This window comes from Bidens hawaiensis, unplaced genomic scaffold (assembly GCF_021521415.1).
Source record: "Bidens hawaiensis isolate Kalapana, Puna unplaced genomic scaffold, B.hawaiensis_p1.1 tig00003241_1, whole genome shotgun sequence".
NCBI classification, from domain to species: Eukaryota; Viridiplantae; Streptophyta; class Magnoliopsida; order Asterales; family Asteraceae; genus Bidens; species Bidens hawaiensis.
In genome coordinates, this window is record NW_027491177.1 from 1,189,169 (window position 1) to 1,211,764 (window position 22,596).

Genomic DNA, 22,596 nt, shown 5'->3' on the forward strand with positions numbered 1-22,596 from the left:
TAACCCAATAAATCACTAATACGCCTCCTTATTAGAGTATTAGACCCAAATTTGGAGAAAAACTAACTTAAAAAACGCATCTATATTATTTAATAAATAAAGCTTTCTAAATGCCACATGTCATCACTATATTTATCCTTACAAAAATTTTCCCTCATATCTCTCATATTAAATACATTTCTCTTTTTAATATTTCATTTTCAATTTTTAATAATTCCATCCTAACTTAAAAGATTTAATACCATCATAATTATGTTAGTTTGTTTAATATAAAATATATTGCATTTGTTATTAGTGTTAGATTTTTATAAGTAACCAATATAAAACGGGTGGTGTTTTGGACAAAAATCTGCTAAGGATAATGTATCCAAATCCGTAAATGTGAGGTATAGTGCTATGATGATAATAATGAATATGTAAACGAAATAATGATGAACACAAGGATTTGTTACGAGGAAAAGCCCTTGATCTTGGTCGGATCGCCGGCACAAAAACCCCGGGTGATGACAAATCGTCTATCACCACTTTATTAATCAAAAAGGGTGGTATAAAGGTTGGAGTTGTTGATCAATAGATACAATGAATGCTATGTGTGTGTGATTACAGATAACTTAGCAGCTAGGATATGTGTGAACGTGTCCTCTAATGTTGATCACAACTCGATATATAAAGAAAAAGAACCAGTAACTAACTAACAACTAATTCCTATAAACTCGCTAGTCTTCCACACTTCATCATCGTGCTCTTTGACCACGTGCTAATAGACGTTTAGTAACGAATTAAATGGTGGACTAGGTCTAGGAGCCGTTGTTGATATTTAAACATCGGTCTTCATACAAAATTCATCCATTAATAGTTATGTTGAGTAAGGATCCTGAATCCAGACTTCAGCTAGAGAATTCTCCACGAGGATAATTGGTCTAAGCACCTCTTAAAGGATAACATATCTTGTCTTTAGTACTCAGTAATCAATCTTATCATCTTGCTGCTTCTTGCTCCAACTTATTCTTCGATCTCGATCATGTGCTACAGATGCCTTGTAGTGGGACATACGGTAGACTGGATCATATAGTTGTTTATACCTGGCTAACACATCACCATACTAAACGAAATCATTAGTAAACAAATAATACCGAGGATCATTGATCCTTCATAGCCTAATACATATCTTAAGGATAATCTATCCATAAGATAGTTAAGGATAAAGGATCCTCAGCATAAAATTCATGCCCTACCAATTGCCCCCAAAATGGCGGGTGATTGTGTAAAACAGCTGTCATTTTGAATTTCAAAACCCCTGCAAAAAAGAAGATGATTAGACGTGTGTCAGGCGGTTAATATCGATAAATATAATTATACGCCGCCTATATATGCGATAATCATAATCCTCTTATAACCACACATCCAGCCGTCTTTCAGGTATCCTTCTTTCTTCTTGTTTATTTTCTTTCAACATGTCTACTGTTTCTGTATCCTCTTCTTCTTAATCTTTCAATCATACCGACCCCAATGATCTCTACTCGCAAGGTATCCTTCAAGCCCCTTCCTTCGAGATCTATAAGTTCACAGATCCGGAGATTGACGAAATCCGATCATACTTTCCTGCCAACACAGTTTTCCGACCCTTCGATTCTTCAGCCTGTGGTGACTGTATATCGAAAAACTGGGTTTGCTTTCTGGACCAACCGTTTCTTATAGGCTACAAGTACCCTTTTCCCGATTTAACCCAAATATTTTTCACCTTGACGGGGATTAGTTATATCCAAACCATGCCGATGTTGTGGAGAGTTCTTCATACCATAGAGAGGATAATCGAAGAAGAGGGTGTCGAGTTCGGCTTAGCAGAGTTATCATACCTGTAGAGTCTGGTTACCCATGGTTCCAAACGCTTCGTCTTCAAATCGAAACCCCACCATGTGATCCCCATTTCCAAAGTTACTCTAAATGGTACCCTTTGGAGGAGCCAATTTTTCTTTGTAAAAAGGGATTCCATACCGAGTGGAACTGACCTTTCCAAAAAGTGGATACCAAAGGGTAGGATCTAGGATCCTTAGGTAACCAAGATATGATATTTTATTCTTTTGCTAATATGTTTCATTGCTCGTGTAGTTGAAAATTTCGAGTTGTTGTCTGATCTTCCTGGAGTTGAAGATAGAGTTGAGAAGTTTCTATCACTGGATCCTGCAATTAGAACCTTTTAAGCCAAGTTCATTGAGGCATTTCAAGAGTCAAATTCAGAGTCAATCATGTCAAGTAAGAGTAATAATTTTTAGTATCAATAAGAGAAATGACTTAAAACTTATCTGCGAATTACTATCTACAGGTGCTCAAAAGTCAGGAAAGTCTGCTTCCAAGTTCTCCCTTGAGGATATCGATTGCATGTTTACCAAGAAAGAAACCCCGAAACCAACTCCTACATCCGAGCCTTGTCCAATCATAACTCGAGCCAAGTCAGGAGCTAAGAGGAAGAAGAGTTCAGATCCAGAGAACCCCTTTAATGCCGAGAAACAGCTTTTGGAAATGCTTTCTACTGTAAGGATCCTTTCAATCTTCACTGTCTGAGTATCCTTCTTAACTTATCCTGTTTTCTTGTTATAGGCTATCAACTTCGCTCGAAGCCATTATGAGAAGACTGTTGGAGAGTATGAGGAGACCCTCGCTGCAATGATATCCACGGCTGCCACCAAGGACAAAGCCCTCTCCAATATGACCAAGGAGAAGAAGCAGGCAGAAGACTATGCCTCCACACTTGCAGCCAAAATGCAGGACGAGATCAACCGAGCCACTGAAGAGGCAAAGGTCTGGGCAGCTAAGTCAGTCCTCCAGGCTAGAATCAAACTGGTGACTGAAGCCAATGATCCATCCTTTGACAAATCTTCATGGAAAAATCAATAAGTGGAAGCAAGCCTTGATCGACTTGGGTGGAGGCGAGGATGAAGCTGAAGGTGAGATGGTTGATGCAGGTGAAGCAGGGACGAGCGGTGTGAAGGATCATGATGAAGCTGAATGAGGCAATGAGGCAACGGTGGAGGTGGAAGCAACCGCATGAACGGGCGATGAAGGATACAGAAGACAAGGCCCAAGCTCGTTTTATTTTTCTTTTTGATGTTTTTATGAACAATAACTTTGGTTTGTAATAGACAGTAGTAACTAGGGTAAAGGATCCATGATCCTTAAGACAATTTGCGAGGGTAACAAAGGTGGATGGATCCTCTGTTTGTGGGGATAAAACCTTTGATGCCCTTGTTTTTAATTCTCCTGCACTTATGAACAGTTAGTAGTAGTCACTTAACCCGGGTGGATGGTCCATCTTTTGCATGGTGAAGTCTGGGTTAAGGATTTTGGATAAGTCATGGCGACTTATTTTAAATAATATAAAACTTTTAACTATTTGCTTGTTATAGTTATTTTGAAAGTTTGTTTATTCATAGCTTTAGCTTTATTGAAAGTTTGGAGAAAAATAATTTTGAGAAAAATATTTTTAGGATATAAAATCCTTATGAAAATTATCTAGGATAGAATATCCTTAAAGGGATAAGCCTTAAAACTTTTTGAAACTATTGCAAGTAAGACAATATAATTTTGTAAAAGAAACCATACCGGAAGGTCCAGGTAGACATGAGTTACCATAAGCATTGCACCTTCAATGATCCTTGAAGAAATAACTTTAGGATTTTGTATCCTTAGAATTTTGATCTTCACAATGAACTTTAGCAAATCTGCTGCAAACAATTCATAATGTCAACTGGGATTATACCCATTAAACTGGGGACAAACCCACAAATAAACTGGGAACAAGCCCGTGTAACTGGGGACAAGCCCAAATACGGATGTTAACTGGGGACTCGCCCAAACCGGGATTTAGCCCAAACGTGAGATAACGTGAAAACGTTATAAACCTTAGCTAACATGAAAATGTTAGAAACCTTTGTCTTGAGATAACGTGAAAACGTTATAAACCGGTGGTATGGTACGTCTACCATAAATCGTAGGATCCTCCATATAGCCGAAAACAACGAAATTGTCAGCCACTAAGCGTGTACTGGTCCCGCTGCCCCGGACTATACGTCGGATAACATGCGCTCCAGGCGAGAGTGTAGAAACTTTATTTATAAGAAAGGTGAAAACCTTTAAACCTTAGAGGATATGACCATCGGGGATCATATCCAATCGTGGGCTAGGCCAAGGGAAATAGTATAGTACCTTGAATGTAAAGGAGAGGTGGCCAACCTCTTGGTTATTACACATCTTATTAACATCCTGCATTGATATTTAAAACTTGGAAGAAACAAATTATTAAGAATATGTTATCCTGGAATTAATAATAAGAAATTGTAAAGAATAAGTAATCAGATAGATATTACCAATTTTGGGATCCTCGATCTTCTAAAGATAATGGATCCTCAAGGATACTTGTTTCTGATTAGAAGAAATACTTCTTGAGGTGTATAGAATTCAATGCTCTTGGTAACCTGTTGCCTTCCATTGTGAGCAAATGATATGCCCCCTTTCCTGCCTCCGACTCGATCTGATAAGGTCCTTCTGTTTTGGATAAAAATCAGCTAAGGATAATGTATCCAAATTTGTCAAGTGAGGTATGGTGCTAATACGATAAAAGTGAATGTATAACCGAGCTATTGGTGAACACAATGATTTGATCACGAGAGAAAAAACCCTTGATTATGATAATCTTACTTCGGTCAAAAACTAGCAAGGTAATCTTTGGTCGAATTGCTTCGGTCAAAGATTAACAAGATAATCTTTGGTCGGATGGTACGTGATTATAATAATCTCCGGCACAAAAAACCCTCGGATGGTGAAAACTATCACCGTCAAGTTTATTAATGGTAAAAGGTGGTTACAAGTGTTGTGGAGTTTATGATCGATGTTACAAAGTAAACTAGTGAGTAGAGAGAGTAATTGCTTCTGCTCTAGAGTGCGTGAGAATACAAGTGTGTCCCTAATCGATCATAACTCGATAATTATAAAGATAATACAATTAACAATAACTCCTAATAATCCGCAAGTTCTCCACTAGCCACTCCCATCACTTTGACCACATGCCATAGAAGTCCAGTAGCGAAATAAGTGGAAGAAAAAGTCTAAGAGCCGTTGTTGATATTTAAACATCAATCTTCACACAAAATCGTCCATTACTAGCTATGTTCAATAAGGATTCTGGATCCATACTCCAGCTAGAGAATACTCCATGAGGATAATTGATGCAAGCACGCCTTAAAATTGTTATACCTGTCTAACACACCACCATACTAAACGCAATCATTAGTAAACAAATAATACCGAGGATCGTTGATCCTTTATTACCTGATACACATCTCAAGGATAATCTATCCATAAGATAGTTAAGAATTAAGGATCCTCAGCATAAAATTCATGCCCTAACAATTGCCCCCAAAATGGCAGGTGATAGTGGAACACAGCTGTCATTTTGAAATTCAAATTTACTGCAGAAACCGATAGATGGGACAGTTTTGCCAGAAATATTTACCATTTAGCCCCCGAGTTAATAATAACTGTCTATATATGCCGCCCTATATCTTTGATTATAACCATACCTTCAGCCGACGCATCAGGTATCCTTCCTACTCTTTTCTTTATTTTCTGAAACAATGTTTACTGCTTCATCTTCTTCTTCTCTGTCTCCCTCTAAACCTTCCGAAACAAACCACTAAGGACTCCAAGTTGTCGGAAATGGAAACCCAATGCCTCTTAGCCAACCCGTCTGCCGAAATTTGCGAACTCACGGATCCCGAGATTGATGACTTCTGCTCGTTGTTCCCTCCGAAAACCCTATTCCGACCTTACGAATCCAGCGTCCGCTGCGACGTATATTCCAAGGTCTGGGTGTTTTTCCGGCGACTCCGTTCCTGATCGGCTACAAGTATCCCTTTCCTTCTTTTACTCAAAGCTTCTTCGATTCCACCGGCATATCCTATATACAGGCTATGCCTATGGTTTGGAGGGTCCTCAGCACTATCGAGAGAATCATAGAAGAGCAAGACATGGATGTCGGTCTTCCAGAGTTATCATACCTGTACACCCTCACTACCCATGGTCCTGCCCGATTTATCTTCAAATCCAAGCCTCGACAACCTCACTCGATACTAAAAGTCACTTTAAACGATTCCTTGTGGAGGAATCAGTTTTTCTTCATAAAACGTGACTCAATACCAGGAGGAGTTGATCTCCCTTCAAAGTGGGTTAGAAAGGGTAGGATCTTGGATCCTTACGAAATAGCAGGATCCTTGATGCTTTAACTTTAACTCTGAATCTTCCTTTTTGTTTGCAGTTGACAACTTTGCTTCTTTGGGCAAGTTACCTGGTACAGAAGAAAAGACAAAACGGTTCCTAGCACTGGATACCGAGATTAGGACCTTTCAAGCCCGTTTTATTGAAGCTTTTTGTGATATCTCCTCAGGTTCCAGCATGTCAAGTAAGTTAATAATTTTAAGATAAATAAAATTAGAATAAGAAAACTTATCTGTTAACTTTTTCCTTTTCAGGTGCCAAGAAATCCCAGAAATCAGCCGGCAAGTTCTCCCTTGAAGACAATGATTGTATGGTCACCTCTCCTGTTGTCAAGAAAGAGGCTTCAAAGGCAGGCACTAGCTCCGAGCCCAAGACTGCAACGACTAGGGCTAAGTCTGTTGCCTCCAAAAGAAAGAGGTCCTCTGATCCCGAGACCCATTATGACATTGTCCTCTCTGTAAGTATCCTATATTCTGATACTTTGAGTTGTAGGATCCAATATTCTTCCAATTTTGATTGCTTTGTTGTGTGTAGGCTATGAGTGATTTCAAAGAGCACTATGAAATGATTATCGGCCAAATGAGTGACAAGCTGTCGGGGTTAGGGAAAGCTGTGGCTGCCAAGGATAAGGCCATGATCCAGCTCTCCAAAGAGAAGAAACGATTGGAGGATCAGCTATCCTTAGTCGAGGCCCAACGTCAAGAGGCAGTGGAGCAGGCTACAGATGAGGCCAAGGTGTGGGCTACCAGGTCGGTATTCCAAGCACGGATCAAGATGGCGAAGGAAGCTGGTGATCCTGCTTTCGACAAGACGACCTGGGATGTGGAAAAGTGGAAGGCTGCCCATGATGATCTTGGTGGTGAGGACGATGAGGAGATGGCTGAAGATACCGAGGCTGGGACTAGCGGCATCAAAGAAGTGGTTGAAGCTGGCAAGGGAGAAGGTGCCGCTGAAGGCGAAGAAGCATCTTAAGTGGGGGATGAAGGATACAGAAGACAAGGCCCGAGCCCACCTTTTTATTTAGTGTTGATGTTTTTCTGAACAATAACTTTGGTTTGTAACAGACAGTAGTAACTAGGGTAAAGGATCCATGATCCTTAAGACAATTTGCGGGGGTGACAAAGGTGGAGGGATCCTCTGTTTGTGGGGATAAAGCCTTTGTTGCCCATGTTTTTAATTTTCCTGCACTTATGAACAGTTAGTAGTACTCACTTAACCCGGATGGATGGTCCATCTTTTGCATGGTGAAGTCCGGGTTAAGAATTTTGGATAAGTCCAGGTGGCTTATTTTAATTAATATAAATCTTTTAACTATTTGCCTGTTGTTTATTATTAAAAGTTTGTTAGATATAACTTTAGCATTATTGATAGTTTTGAAAAATAATATTAAGTAAAAGATTTCAGGATAAAAGATCCTTATGAAAATTACTTAGGATAGAATATCCTTGAAGAACAAATAGTAAGATAAGGTATCCTTAAAAGATGATAAAAGTTATACAATAGAATATCCTTAAATGACAAATTTTAGGATAAGGTATCCTTAAAAATAGGTAAAAAATTTTAGTAATAAAATATCTTCAAAGGAATAACCCTCTATCTTGAAATATCAAAAATTATTGCAACTAAGATAATACATAAATTCATTAACAGAGACCATACTAGAAGGTCTAGGTAGACCTACGTTACCATAAGTACTGAACTCTCAGTGATCCTTGAAGGAATAACTTTAGGATTCTGGATCCTTAGAATTATGATCCTCACAATAAACTTAGAAAATCTATTGCAAACAACTTATAATGTTAGTGGGATTAAACCCATTAAGCTGGGGACAAGCCCAAATAATAAACTGGGGACAAGCCCGTGCAACTGGGGACAAGCCCATGTAATCTGGGGACAAGCCCGTGACTAGGGACAAGCCCAAAACTGGGGACAAGCCCAAATACGAATGTTAACTGGGGACTCGCCCAAACGAGGATAACGTGTAAACGTTATAAACCTTAAGCCCAAATACGAATGTTAACTGGGGACTCGCCCAAACGAGGATAACGTGAAAACGTTATAAACCTTAGCTAACATGAAAATGTTAGAAACCTTTGTCTTGAGATAACGTGAAAACGTTATAAACCGGTGGTATGGTACGTCTACCATAATTCGTAGGATCCTCCATATAGCCGAAAACAACGAAATTGTCAGCCACTAAGCGTGTACTGCTCCCGTTGCCCCGGTCTATACGTTGGATAACGTGCGCTCTAGGCGAGAGTGTAGAAACTCTATTTATAAGAAAGGTGAAAACCTTTATACCTTAGAGGATATGACCATCGGGGGTCATATCTAAACGTGGGCTAGGCCAAGGGAAATAGGATGGTACCTTGAATGTAAAGGAGAGGTGGCCAACCTCTTGATCATCAAACATATTATTGTAACCCTGCATTGATACTTAAAACTTGGAAAAGATAAAATGTTAAGAATGTATTATCCTTAAATTAATAATAAGAAATTGAAAAGGATAAGTAATAAGATAGATATTACCACTTTCTGGGATCCTTAATCCTTTAAGGATAATATATCCTCTCAGGATATTGGATCCTTATTAGAAAAAATACTTCTTGAGGTAGATAGCATTCCATGCTCTTGGTAATCTATTGTCTTCCATTGTGAGCAAATGATATGCCCCCTTTCCTGCTTCTGACTCGATCTGATAAGGTCCTTCCCATTTGGGTGCTAACTTTCCATCAGCCGGATTGGTAGTATTTTGGAAGGCTTTCCTAAAGACTAGATATCCTTCTTGAAATCTTCTGATCCTTATATTCTTGTTGTATGCCCCAGCTACCCTTTGTAGATAATCTGCCATTCTGATATTTGCCAGGTCTCTGAGTTTTTCTACAGTGTCTAAATCTTCAAGAAGAATTTCTTTGTTGTTTTCAGGATCACGGATGCTCGTTATTGCAGTAGGAACCACCATCTCTGATGGGATTACTGCTTCTGATCCAAATACCAACGAAAAGGGCGTTTGGCCCGTTGCATTCTTGGGTGTTGTCCTGTCGGCCCATAGAACATATGGTAGTTCCTCGGCCCACTTTCCCTTCTTGGATCCTAGCTTCTTCTTTAAATTGTTGATGATGATTTTGTTGCTAGACTCCGCTTGACCATTAGCTTGAGGATGCACCGGAGTAGAGATTATCATTTTGATGCCCCAACTATCACAAAATTTAGTAGTTCTTTTCCCGATAAACTGGGAACCATTATCACAAATAATTTCCGAGGGGATACCAAATCTAGTAATAATATTTCTTTTAATGAAAGATATCACCTCTTTTTCGCGTATTTGAACAAAAGCTTCTGCTTCTATCCATTTTGAAAAGTAATTCGTCATTGCAAGCATGAATACCCTTCCTCCTGGTGCCTTAGGTAGTTTGCCTACAATATCCATACCCATTTCATGAAAGGTCACGAAGAGGATATAGGATACGTAGGTTCTGCTGGCTGGTAGAGGACGTTTGCATGTCTTTGACAAGCATCACATTTCTTCGAATATTCCATTGCATCTCTCTTCATAGTTGGCCAGAAGTATCCCGTTCTTAGAATCCTAGAAAACAGGGCTCTACCTCCGGTGTGATTACCACAGTCACCTTCATGAAAATATTTGAGCACCTCTCGGATTTCAGGATCCTCGATGCACCTCAAGTATGGACCTTCAAGAGATTTCCTGTATAACATTTCATCTAATAAAAAGTATTGTGATACCTTAAGTTTGAAGGATTTGGGATTCTCAGTGATTGGAATCTCTCCAGTTTGATTGTACTTTTTGATCGGAAGGATCCATGATTCTCGATTATTTCAGGATAATGGATCCCAGAGTACAATTTCTTTGTCCTTTGTTATCTCTCCAACTTCTTGTTCTCCTATTGCTGGTAAGAGAACATGAATGATTGGAATCTTCGTATCATCTGGAATTTTCAGAGATGAGGCTAAATTTGCCAAAGCATCTGCCCCAACATTTTCTTCTCTTGGTACCTGTATAATGCTAAATAACACAAAGGATTTTGCTAGTTCCTTCACAACATCTAGATATTTGATTAGTTTTTCTCCTTTAATAGCATATGAGCCATTAAAGTGGTTAACAATTAATAATGAATCTATATATACTTGAAGATACCTGATCCTCATGCACTTAGCTAATTGCAAACCTGCGATCAAAGCCTCATATTCTGCTTCATTGTTTGTTGCTTGAAACTCACAGGCTATAGACTGGGGTAATATGTCCCCCTGTGGTGATTTCAGTAGGATCCCCAATCCTGTTCCTCTTACATTAGAAGCGCCGTCAGTGAAAAGTATCCAAGGATCCTTAGTCTTCTCTAGTTGTTGGACCTCCAATTCAGCTTCTTTTTGTAGGTCACTAGTGAAATCAGCCACAAAGTCCGCCAGTGCTTGTGTAAGGCCCCGTCACCGGTAACCCTACTTTCTTGTTGGATTTACTCATAAACGCAGTTCTAAATATCAGAGTTAATTAAAACATTCGCGGAATTTAAAAACTTTCATAAAACATTTCATAACAAAACACGTCTTTTCTTAAAACATCATTTTGTCTTTCAAAATAAACGAAACATTAAACTTAAACGTCTTGAGTCTTTCGATGCCAGCCTCTTATTCAGTGCCACGTGTCTCCTCAAGCGAGCTGCCTCATCCTACTCACCTGCGTGCATACTAAAAGTCAGCTACGCTGAGTGAGTTCTAGTAAATCACATAATCATACAATACATTCTTACATTTCATACTTAACCTCTTAACTTTCTTTCGTACACACCTAAGTGCATATACTTTCATTCTTACCTTCGTACTTTCTTTACATACATAATCATACGTTTTAAAGAGCCTTTCGCCCTATAACCTCACAGATATTATAAGGGTCTGGTCCCTAACATCACAGATATTATAAGGGTCTGGTCCCTAACATCACAGATATTATAAGGGTCTGGTCCCTAGTTCTCGAATATTAGTAGGGTTCGATTCCCTCTTCATTACCATACAACCATACATCATACCTCGAGTATTATTAGGGCTCGGTACCCTTTTCGTAACCATACAACCGTCTTTCCCTTCTTTTATTAACTTTATTACATTCATACACATAAGCATACATATCATACTTACCTTATACATAGCGTTACAACCTGACGGTACGTGCAATATCCGAAGATCGTTCACGTACCATCAAGCAATCATTCATACATATCACATATGGCATACACTTATCACTTAGGATAAATGTATTAACAACACATCGAGTATGCACACAGCCCCGAAAACATAACAAGGAATGGGGCTAGAAACTCACCAGAACACGGTTACGTTCACCGTTAATCGTAATCCCTTTCTTCAGTTGTGCACGGCTGACTGTATAACAAGTATACGTATCAATTAGCTATCACTTCTCATATTGCATTTCTATCTTTATATGACCCACAACGAACGGGGGTCCGGGGGCAGCGCCCCTGGCAGCGGGGTCTAGGGGCGGCAGCCCCTAGCAGGGTCCAAGGGGCAGAGCCCCTGGCTGGGGTCAGCTTGGAAAAATTTTATTTCCATTAACTGTCTTAACACATTTTTCATTAGGTTTTTAATTTATTTTCTAAGCAAACTTAACTTTAGGCGAAGTTAAACCTTAGGCGAACTTAGCTTTAGGCGAAGTTAAACCTTAGGCGAACTTAGCTTTAGGCGAAGTTAAACCTTAGGCGAACTTAGCTTTAGGCGAAGTTAATCCTTAAGCGAACTTAGCCGTAGGCGAAGTTATCAGTTAGGCGAAGTTATCGCTTTGAAGGCGAAGTTATCGCTTTGAAGGCGAAGTTGCCCAGTTCGCGGCGAAGTTGCCCAGTCCAGCCGCTGTTTGGTTTCTATCAAGCATTTTGGCGATTTTAACACCCTTGTTATGGTTCGACATCACCCACTACGCTCCCCAACCGTTTTCGGTCGTATAAACACTATAAAGCTTGGATCTTTAAACTTCAAAGATCAAGAATCATACCTTTTTGTGCTTGTTTGGATCTCGTTTAACTTGTTTAATCACAACTAATCGCTCACTCTCTCTCAGATCTCGCTCGTTCCTCTCCCTCGGCCGCCGGCGGTGTGAGTGGTGTGGGTGTGTTTTGGAGTGTTAGAGAATAAGATGAAATGAGTGATGTTTTAGGGTTTAGGGGATATTTATATCCCTTAAAGCCCATGGACCTAAGCCCCATTCTCATTTAACCCATCTCAATTAATCTAAGTCCATGATCCGCTCCTTACTCGATATTAAATAATCAATAACGCGAAATCACTAAACATAACTTTCTTTATTCAACCTTAAAATTTTAGGATGTTACAGCTTGAGACTTGATTGTTGTTCTTGGCTCGTATTGGATATCATATGCACTTAATTTCACAGCCCACTTGGCCATTCTACCTGATAACTCTGGTTTTCTAAGAACATTCTTCACAGGATAATTAGTTCTCAAAATAATATGATGAGTTTCAAAATAATGTCTCAATTTAGTAGAAGCCATAATGAGTGCAAGAATTAACTTTTCTAAATGAGAATACCTGGCTTCTGCATCTAGAAGACTTTTACTTACATAGTAAACGGGATGTTGTTCACCTTCATGATCCTTTACCAAGACGGCACTTACTGCATTTCCTGAGACAGCAAGATATAGGTACAAGGATTCTCCATCCACGGGCTTCATTAGAATTGGAGCTGAGGATAAGTAATCCTTCAAGGCTGTAAGTGCAGCCTCATGCTTCTCCGTCCACTCAAACTTCTTATTCTTCCTAAGGATGTCATATAAGTCTTTTCACTTCTCGGAGGATCTTGAGATGAACCTATTAAGAGCAGCTATTCTTCCTGTGAGCCTTTGGAAATCCTTGGCGTTTGCAGGAGGCTTCAAATTAAGGATGGCTTCAATCTGCTCAGGGCTTGCTTCAATCCATCTTTTAGTCACCATATATCCCAGAAACTTTCCAGCCTTAACACCAAAGTGGCATTTTGACGGATTCAATTTCATGTTATAGTGGTCGAGGATATTGAATGCTTCCTCGAGGTCTCTAAGGTGATCCTCAGCTTTTTTCGATTTTACCACCGTATCGTCTATATATACTTCCATAGTCTTGCCCAACTGATCCTTGAACATCATGTTGACTAGTCTTTGGTATGTTGCCCCTGCATTTCTTAGTCCGAACGGCATAGCAGAATAACAGTATATGCCGGTAGGAGGCATGAATGTTGTATCCTCTTGATCAGATGGTTCCATCTGAATTTGTTGAAATCCAGAGGAAACGTCCATAAAGGTAAGCATTTCATGTCCTGCCGTTGCATCCACCATGAAATCTATATGTGGTAATGGGAAAGGATCCTTGGGGCATGCCTTGTTTAAATCGGTAAAATCGACACACACCCTCCACTTTCCATTCTTTTTTGAAACAACGACCACATTTGCTAGCCATCGAGGATATTGAACCTCTCTGATCATACCGGCCTTAAGAAGTTTTTCAACTTCTTCTTATATGATCTTGTTCCTCTCTGAGCGAATTTTCTTCGCTTCTGATGGACGGGTTTAACAGATAAATCAAGGCCTAATTTATGAGTGATTACCTCTTTTGAAATACCTGTCATATCTGAGTGCTTGAAGGTTTTTCTGGGGATACTGGATCCTAGGAACACCTCTATCTCTGGATCCTCGGGGTCCAATGATACTTCTTTAAGGTCTTTCTCCTGTGCTTCCAGCACGTCCCTAGGATGTTGCTGTAGTTGCCATGCTATAGTTTGCTTGGTTGTTGGCTTCATTGATGAAGAATAATAGTTCTTGGCCTCTGCTTGGTCACCAATTATCTTTACAACTCCACAAGGGGTAGGTTGTTTGATGCATTGGTGATACGTCGAGGCTACTGCCTTCATTCCATGCAGCCAGGGCCTACCTAAAATAACATTGCAACAAGAAAGATTATCAATAACACAAAATTTATGGTATGAATTTAACCCTTTGATATAAATTGGGAGGTTGATGTCCCCCAATGTCTTTTTGATTTCTCCACTGAAGCCGACTAGCACTGATGTTCTAGGAATGATCTCTGAATTCGGTATGTTCATCTTCTTGAGGACATCATGCTGGATAATGTTAATCTAGCTCTCCGTCTACTAGGATCCTGCGTACATAATGGTTAGCGATAAATAAAGTAATGATCAAACCGTCATGATGAGGATCCTGGATGTTTAGTTTGTCTTCCTCATCGAAGAAGATCCTTTTGCCTGTTGTTAAGGTAGTGGATACTATCGGTTGGTCTCCGTTATCCATCTTGATTTCTTTGGCAAGTCTTTTTGCTGCAGAGAAAGAAGTTCCATATATGTCTGAACCTCCAGAGATGAAATTTACCATTCGGACATCCAGCTCATCTTTCTGAGGATCCTGGATCCTTGAGTCGAAGAAGATTCTTCGATCAGTCACTCGAGTAGTGGGTATAAGCGGTCTTCTTTCAAGATCCAACTCGAATTCTTTTGTGGGCTTTTCTTCTATAGCACACGAATCTTGAAACATTTCGTAGTCTCTGGAGACAAAGTTAATCACATGAGCGTCTGGTGGTGGTGGCGTGGCTTTTTGTATAAGATTTTTAGGATCCTGGATCCTAGATTTCTTCTTTCCCAAAAGCTCTTTAAAGTGACCCTTGCTCAAGAGGTATCCGATTTCCCTCCTTAAGCCGATTCACTCGTCTGTTGTGTGGCCAAAATCTTCATGGAAGGCACACCATTTGGACTTGTCTTTGAAGGTAGTCGTCTTCTCGTTCTTTCAAGGCCACCTCGCTTTCTCCCCTAGATCCTTCATGGCACAAATCAAGCCATGGGTATATACGGAGAAACAATACTCGGAGATGCAGGGATAGTCTTCATCATCATCTCCTTCTTCAAGTGCTCGTACGTTCTGGTTGTTGAACTTGTTATACGGCTTTGTGTTGTTGTTCTTGAATGAGAATCCTTGCTTCTAGTCGGAGGATTCTTGTTTCGTTTGATTCCCCAGACGGTTCTGGATCCTCTTGTCATCCTCCAACCGTATGAATCTGAGTGCTCTGTTCCTTACTTCATCTAGAGACCTGCAAGGAGTCATCACAAAATCATCATAAAAGGGGGAGCCCCTCTAAACTCCCATATTGAAGGCCTCAACAGCAGTAGCCATGTCAAGATTAAGGATTTCTAGAGCTTCTTTGCCGAACCTTGTAACAAAATCCCTAAGGGATTCATCACTAGGTTGGAACACTCGGTACAAATCACTAGTTAACTTTTCAAATTTCCTACTACAGGAAAATTGGCTGTTGAACAAGTTAACTAAATGTGAAAAAGAAGTAACTGAAAAGGGAGGAAGTCTTAGTAGCCACTTTAACGCTGATCCTGTGAGTGTAGATCCGAATCCTTTGCATAAGCAAGCTTCCTTGAGTCTCTCCGAGATAGGGTTGATCTCCATCCTTTCTCTGTATTGTGCAACGTGTTCCTCAGGATCTGTGGTCCCATCATAAGTCTTCATGTTAGGGGTTTGGAATCGCTTCGGAATTTTAGCATCACAGATAGGTGGAGCAAATCTGTATAACTTGTGGCTTCCCTCAGGTATCTCGGGGATTAGTCGTATCACCCCGAGAACACTGGATATTATATCCTTAAGCTTTTGTAGTTCTTTGGCCATAGCCTGGTTGATACCTGTATCCTGCATGGGACCACGGTTAGTATCTAAGGATATAGGATCATACAAGTTACCTCTTTGCTGGGTGAAGGTCGGCATCACGGATGAGTAGATGGGATAAGAGGAAGCCGCGATAAGAGTTGGTACTCCAGAAGCTATGGTCTGCATGGGGATTATATCTCCTTCATGGACTTTGGAGGATCGTTGATGTTGGACTTCTGAGGATCCTTGATTCGGAAAGAATGATCCTTGATTCGGGATGAAGGATCCTTGAGGTTGGGTACTGTAGGATCCTGGTGGAAGGATGGCTAATCCTTGCTGATAATATGAGGATCCTTGATTCTGCTGACCCATGGATCCTTGATGAAAGTTAGATGACCTTGGCTGATCTAACGAGAATCCTTGAGCATGTTGACCCACGGATCTCTGTTGAAGGATAGATGATCCTGACTGAAATATGAGGATCCTTGAGCCTGTTGGCCCACGGACCCCTATTGAAGGATAGATGATCCTTGAGAGAATTGAGCCATGGATTCTGGACTGGTGAAATCCAGCATCCTTGGCATCAGGGGGGGGGGGAGGTGAGATCCTCCGCTGGCCTCTTGTTCTTCTTGAGATCTTCTATCTCACGAAGTATCCTCTGGTTGGTCTTGTTTTGCTGTTCCATGTATGCTTTAACCTGCAAAAACATATATGAAACATCATTGTTAGTATTAACCACCGGCGCAGCAGCAGTGGTTTTCGAGCTCTGGAAGACTGGTAGTTGCGTCTTGCTTCCAGCAGCAGCAGGTCGTTGTGCTCCCGTAATTGGCGGAGGCATAGGTGGCAAAGTTCTTGATGAGAGAGGAACCGTAGCCGGCATAGTTGATGAATCGAAGGTTAATTGAGAGGCCATTGATAGTGATATGGGTATGAAAAGATTGAGAATGATAGAGTATTTTCTGGATTATAGCACCAATTGCCCCACGGTGGGCGCCAAATTGTTTGCGATAAAAATCAACAAAGGATAATGTATCCAAATTTGTCAAGTGAGGTATGGTGCTAACACGATAAAAGTGAATCTATAACCGAGCTATTGGTGAACACAATGATTTGATCACGAGGGAAAAAACCCTTGATTATAATCATCTTACTTCGGTCAAAAACTAGCAAGGTAATCTTTGGTTGAATTGCTTCGGTCAAAGATTAACAAGATAATATTTGGTCGGATGGTACGTGATTATAATAATCTCCGGCACAAAAAACCCTCGGATGGTGAAAACTATCACCGTCAAGTTTGTTAATGGTAAAAGGTGGTTACAAGTGTTGTGGAGTTTATGATCGATGTTACAAAGTAAACTAGTGAGTAGAGAGAGTAATTGCTTCTGCTCTAGAGTGCATGAGAATACAAGTGTGTCCCTAGTCGATCATAACTCAATAATTATAAAGATAATACAATTAACAATAACACCTAATAATCCGCAAGTTCTCCACTAGCCACTCCCATCACTTTGACCACGTGTCATAGAAGTCCAGTAGCGAAACAAGTGGAAGAACAAGTCTAAGAGCCGTTGTTGATATTTAAACATCAATCTTCACACGAAATCGTCCATTACTAGCTATGTTCAATAAGGATCCTGGATCCATACTCCAGCTAGAGAATACTCCATGAGGATAATTGATGCAATCATTAGTAAACAAATTGTTATACCTGTCTAACACACCACCATACTAAACGCAATCATTAGTAGACAAATAATACCAAGGATCGTTGATCCTTTATAACCTGATACACATATCAAGGATAATCTATCCATAAGATAGTTAAGGATTAAGGATCCTCAGCATAAAATTCATGCCCTAACACCTTCCCATTTGGGTGCTAATTTTCCATCAGTCGGACTGATAGTATTTTGGAAGGCTTTTCTCAAAACTAAATCTTCTTCTTGAAATCTTTTGATCCTTATATTCTTGTTGTATACTCCAGCTACCCTTTGTTGATAAGCTTCCATCTTGATCTAGGCCATGTCTCTGAGTTCTTCAACAGTATCCAAGTCTTTAAGAAGGATTTCTTCGTTGGTTTAAGGTTCACGGATGCTCGTTCTTGCTGTAGGAACCACCATCTCTGTTGGGATTACTACTTCTGATCTAAATACCAATGAAAAGGGTGTTTGGCCTGTTTCATTCTTGGGTGTTGTCCTGTCGGCCCAAAGAACATATGGTAGTTCCTCGGCCCACTATCCCTTCTTGGATCCTAGCTTCTACTTTAAATTGTTGATGATGATTTTGTTACTAGACTCCGCTTGACCATTAGCTTGAGGATGCACTGGAGTTGAAGTAATCATCTTTATGCCCCAGCTGTCACAAAAGTTAGTTGTTCTTTCCCAATAAATTGGGAACCATTATCACATATAATCTCAGAAGGAATACCAAATCTAGTTATAATATTCCTTTTAATAAAAGATATAACTTCCCTTTCTCGGACTTGTACGAATGCTTCTTCTTCAATCCATTTAGAGAATTAGTCTGTCATGGAAAGCATAAAGACCTTTCCACCTGGTGCCTTTGGTAGCTTACCAACAATGTCCATTCCCCATTTCATGAAAGGCCATGAAGAGGATATAGGATACATTGGTTCTGCTGGTTGATGAAGGATATTTGCATGCCTTTGGCAGGCATCACACTTCTTCGAATACTCTATTGCATCCTTCTTCATTGTCGGCCAGAAGTATCCAGTCCTAAGTATCCTGGAGAATAATGCTCTTCCCCCTGTGTGGTTGCCGCAATCTCCTTCGTGAAAATCTTTAAGTACTTCTTGGATTTCAGGATCCTCTATACACCTTAAGTATGGTCCTACAAGAGATTTTCTGTATAGCATATTATCTAATAAGATATATTGTGATGCCTTAGTTTGAAGGATTTCGGATTCTCCGTAGTTGGGATCACTCTAGTTTGAATGTACTTTTTGATTGGGAGGATCCAGGATCCTTGGCTGTCTAAGGATAATGGATCCCAAAGTACAATCTGTTTGTCACTTGTTATTTTTTTAACTTCTTGCTCTCCTATTGCTGGCAAGAGTATATGGATAATTGGGATCTTCGTATCTTCTGGAATTTTCAAGGATGAGGCTAAATTCGCTAAGGCGTCTGCCCCAGCATTTTCCTCTCTTGGTACCTGTAATATACTAAATATTTCGAAGGATTTTGCCAATTCCTTCACAATTTCTAAATACTTCATCATATTCTTGCTTTTTACGGTATAAGAACCGTTAAAGTGGTTAGTTATAAGTAAAGAATCCATATAAACTTGAAGATACCTGATCCTCATGCTTTTGGCTAAAAGTAAACCTGTGATGAGTGCTTCGTACTCTGCCTCATTGTTGGTAGCTTGAAACGCACATGCAATGGACTAGGATATTATGTCCCCCTGTGGCAATTTCAGTAGTATGCCCAATCGCGTTCCTCTTACATTGGATACTCCATCTGTGAAGAGGATCCAAGGATCCTTTGTTGTATCTAGTTGCTGAACCTCCAAGTCGGCTTCTTTCTGCATGTCACTGCTGAAATCAGCCACAAAGTCTGCGAGTGTCTGCAATTTGATAGTTGTTCTAGGCTCATACTGAATGTCGTATGCACTCAGCTTTACAGCCCACTTAGCCATCCTACCTGATAATTCTGGCTTTCTAAGAACATTCTTAACAGGATAATTAGTTCTCAAAATAATAGTACGAGTCTCAAAATAATGTCTTAATTTAGTAGAAGCCATAATTAAAGCAAGGATTAACTTTTCTAAATGAGAATACCTGGCCTCTGCGTCTAAAAGACTCTTACTTACATAGTACACTGGGTGTCGTTCACCTTCATGATCCTTTACCAAGACGGCACTTACTGCATTTCCTGAGACAACCAAGTATAGATATAAGGATTCTCCATCCACAGGCTTCATCAGAGCCGGTGCTGAGATAAGTAATCCTTTAAGACTTTTAGGTTGGCTTCATGCTTTTCTGTCCATTCAAACTTCCTATTCTTTCTAAGAATGTCGTAGAAGTATTTGCATTTCTCGGAGGATCTTGAGATGAATCGGTTGAGAGCGGCTATTCTTCCCGTTAGCCTTTGAACATCCTTGGCGTTTGCATGCGACTTTAGGTTGATGGCTTCAATCTGCTCGGGGTTTGCTTCAATTCTTCTTTTAGTTACCATATATCCCAGAAATTTTCCAGCCTTAACACCAAAGTGGCATTTTCCCTGAGGTGATCCTCAACCTTCTTTGACTTTACCATCATGTCGTCTATATAGACTTCCATGGTTTTGCCTATCTGTTCCTTGAACATCATGTTGACTAGTCTTTGGAATGTTGCCCCTACATTTCTTAGTCCAAATGGCATAGCAATATAACATATGCCGGTAGGAGTCATGAATGCGGTATCCTCCTGATCAGATGGTTCCATCTGAATTTGTTGAAATCCAGAGGAAGCATCCATTGAAGGTAAGCATTTCATGTCCTGCTGTTGCATCCACTATGGAGTCTATATATGGTAACAGAAAAGGATCCTTGGGACATGCCTTGTTTAAATCTGTAAAATCAACACATACCCTCCACTTTCCGTTCTTTTTTGAAACTACAACCACATTAGCCAACCATCGAGGATATTGAACCTCTCTGATCATACCGGCCTTAAGAATTTTTTCAACTTCTTCTTGTATGATATTGTTCCTCTCAGGAGCAAATTTCCTTCGCTTCTGATGGATGGGTTTAATAGATAAATCAAGGCCGAGCTTATGAGTGATTACCTCCTTTGAAATACCTGTCATGTCTGAATGTTTGAAGGCAAACGTGGATTTTCTTCATTTTAGGAAGGATATGATATCCTCCTCATTATCATCGGGGATACTGGATCCTAGAAACACCTTTACGTCTGGATCCTCGGGGTCCAAGGATACTTCCTTTAAATCTTTCTCCCGAGCTTCAAATACGTCCCTAGGATGTTGTTGTGGTTGCTATGCTATAGTTTTTTTGGCTGTTGGCTTCATCGATGAGGAATAATAGTTCCTGGCCTCTGCCTGATCACCAACTATCTTCACAACTCCCCATGGGGTAGGTAGTTTGATGCATTGGTGGTAAGTTAAGGCCACCGCCTTCATCCCATGGAGCCAGGCCTGCCTAAAATAACATTGCAACAAGAAAGGTTATCAATAACACAGAATTTTTGATATGAATTTAACCCTTCAATATAAATTGGGAGGTTGATGTCCCCAATGTCTTCTTGGTTTCTCCGCTGAAACCGACTAGCACTGATGTTCTAGGGACGATTTCGGAATCTGGAATGTTCATCTTCTTAAGGACATCATGCTGGATGATGTTGACTGAGCTTTCACCGTCTACTAGGATCCTGCGTACATAATGGTTAGCGATAAATAAATAATAATAAAACCGTCATGGTGAGGATCCTGGATGTTTAGTTTATCTTCTTCGTCGAAGAAGATCCTTTTATCTATCGTTAAAGTGGTGGATACTATTGGTCGGTCTCCGTTATCCAACTTGATCTCTTTGGCGAGCCTTTTTGCTGCGGAGAAGGAAGTTCCACATATTTCGGATCCTCCAGAAATGAAGTTGACCATCCGTACGTCCAGTTTACCCTGGTGAGGATCCTGGATACTTGAATCGAAGAATATTCTCTCATCAGTTATTCGAGTAGTAGGTATGAGTGGCCTTCTTTCATCGTCCAACTTGAATTCTTCTTTAGGATAAGATGTTTGAAATATGTCACAGTCTCTGGAGACGAAGTTGATCACGTGAACATCTGGTGGTGGTGGCGTTGCTTTCTGTGGAGGATCTTCAGGATCCTGAATCCTGGATTTCTTCCTTCCCAAGAGTTCTTTAAAGTGCCCCTTGCTCAAGAGGTATCCAATTTCCCTCCTTAAGCCAATGCAATCGTCTACCATGTGGCCAAAATCTTCGTGGAAGGCATACCACTTAGACTTGTCTTTTAAGGTAGTCGTCTTCTCATTCTTTCGGGGCCACCTAGCTTTCTCCCCTAGATCCTTCATGGCACAAATCAAGCCATGGGTGTCTACGGAGAAACAATACTCGAAGATGCAGGGATAGTCTTCATCATCATCTCCTTCTTCGACTGCTCGTACGTTTTGATTGTTGAACTTGTTGTACGGCTTCGAGTTATTGTTCCTGTATGAAGATCCTTTATTCTTATAAGGGAATTCTTGTTTTGTCTAAGCCCCCAATATTTCTTGGATCCTTTTGTCATCTTCCAGTCGTATAAACCTTAGTGCCATGTTCCTTACTTCATCTAGAGACCTGCAAGGAGTCATCACAAGATTATCATAAAAGGGGGAGCCCCTATGAAGTCCCATCTTAAAGGCTTCACCAGCAATAGCCATGTCAAGATTAGGGATTTCCAGAGCTTCCCTGCCAAACCTCGTGACGAAGTCCCTAAGGGATTCATCACTTGGTTGGACAACTCGGTATAAATCACTAGTTAACTTCTCAAATTTCCTGCTACAGGAAAATTGACTGTTGAACAAGTTAACTAAATGTGAAAAAGAAGTAATTGAAAAGGGTGGAAGACTTAGCAGCCATTTTAATGCTGATCCTGTCAGTGTGGATCCAAAGCCTTCACACAAGCAGGCTTCCTTGAGTC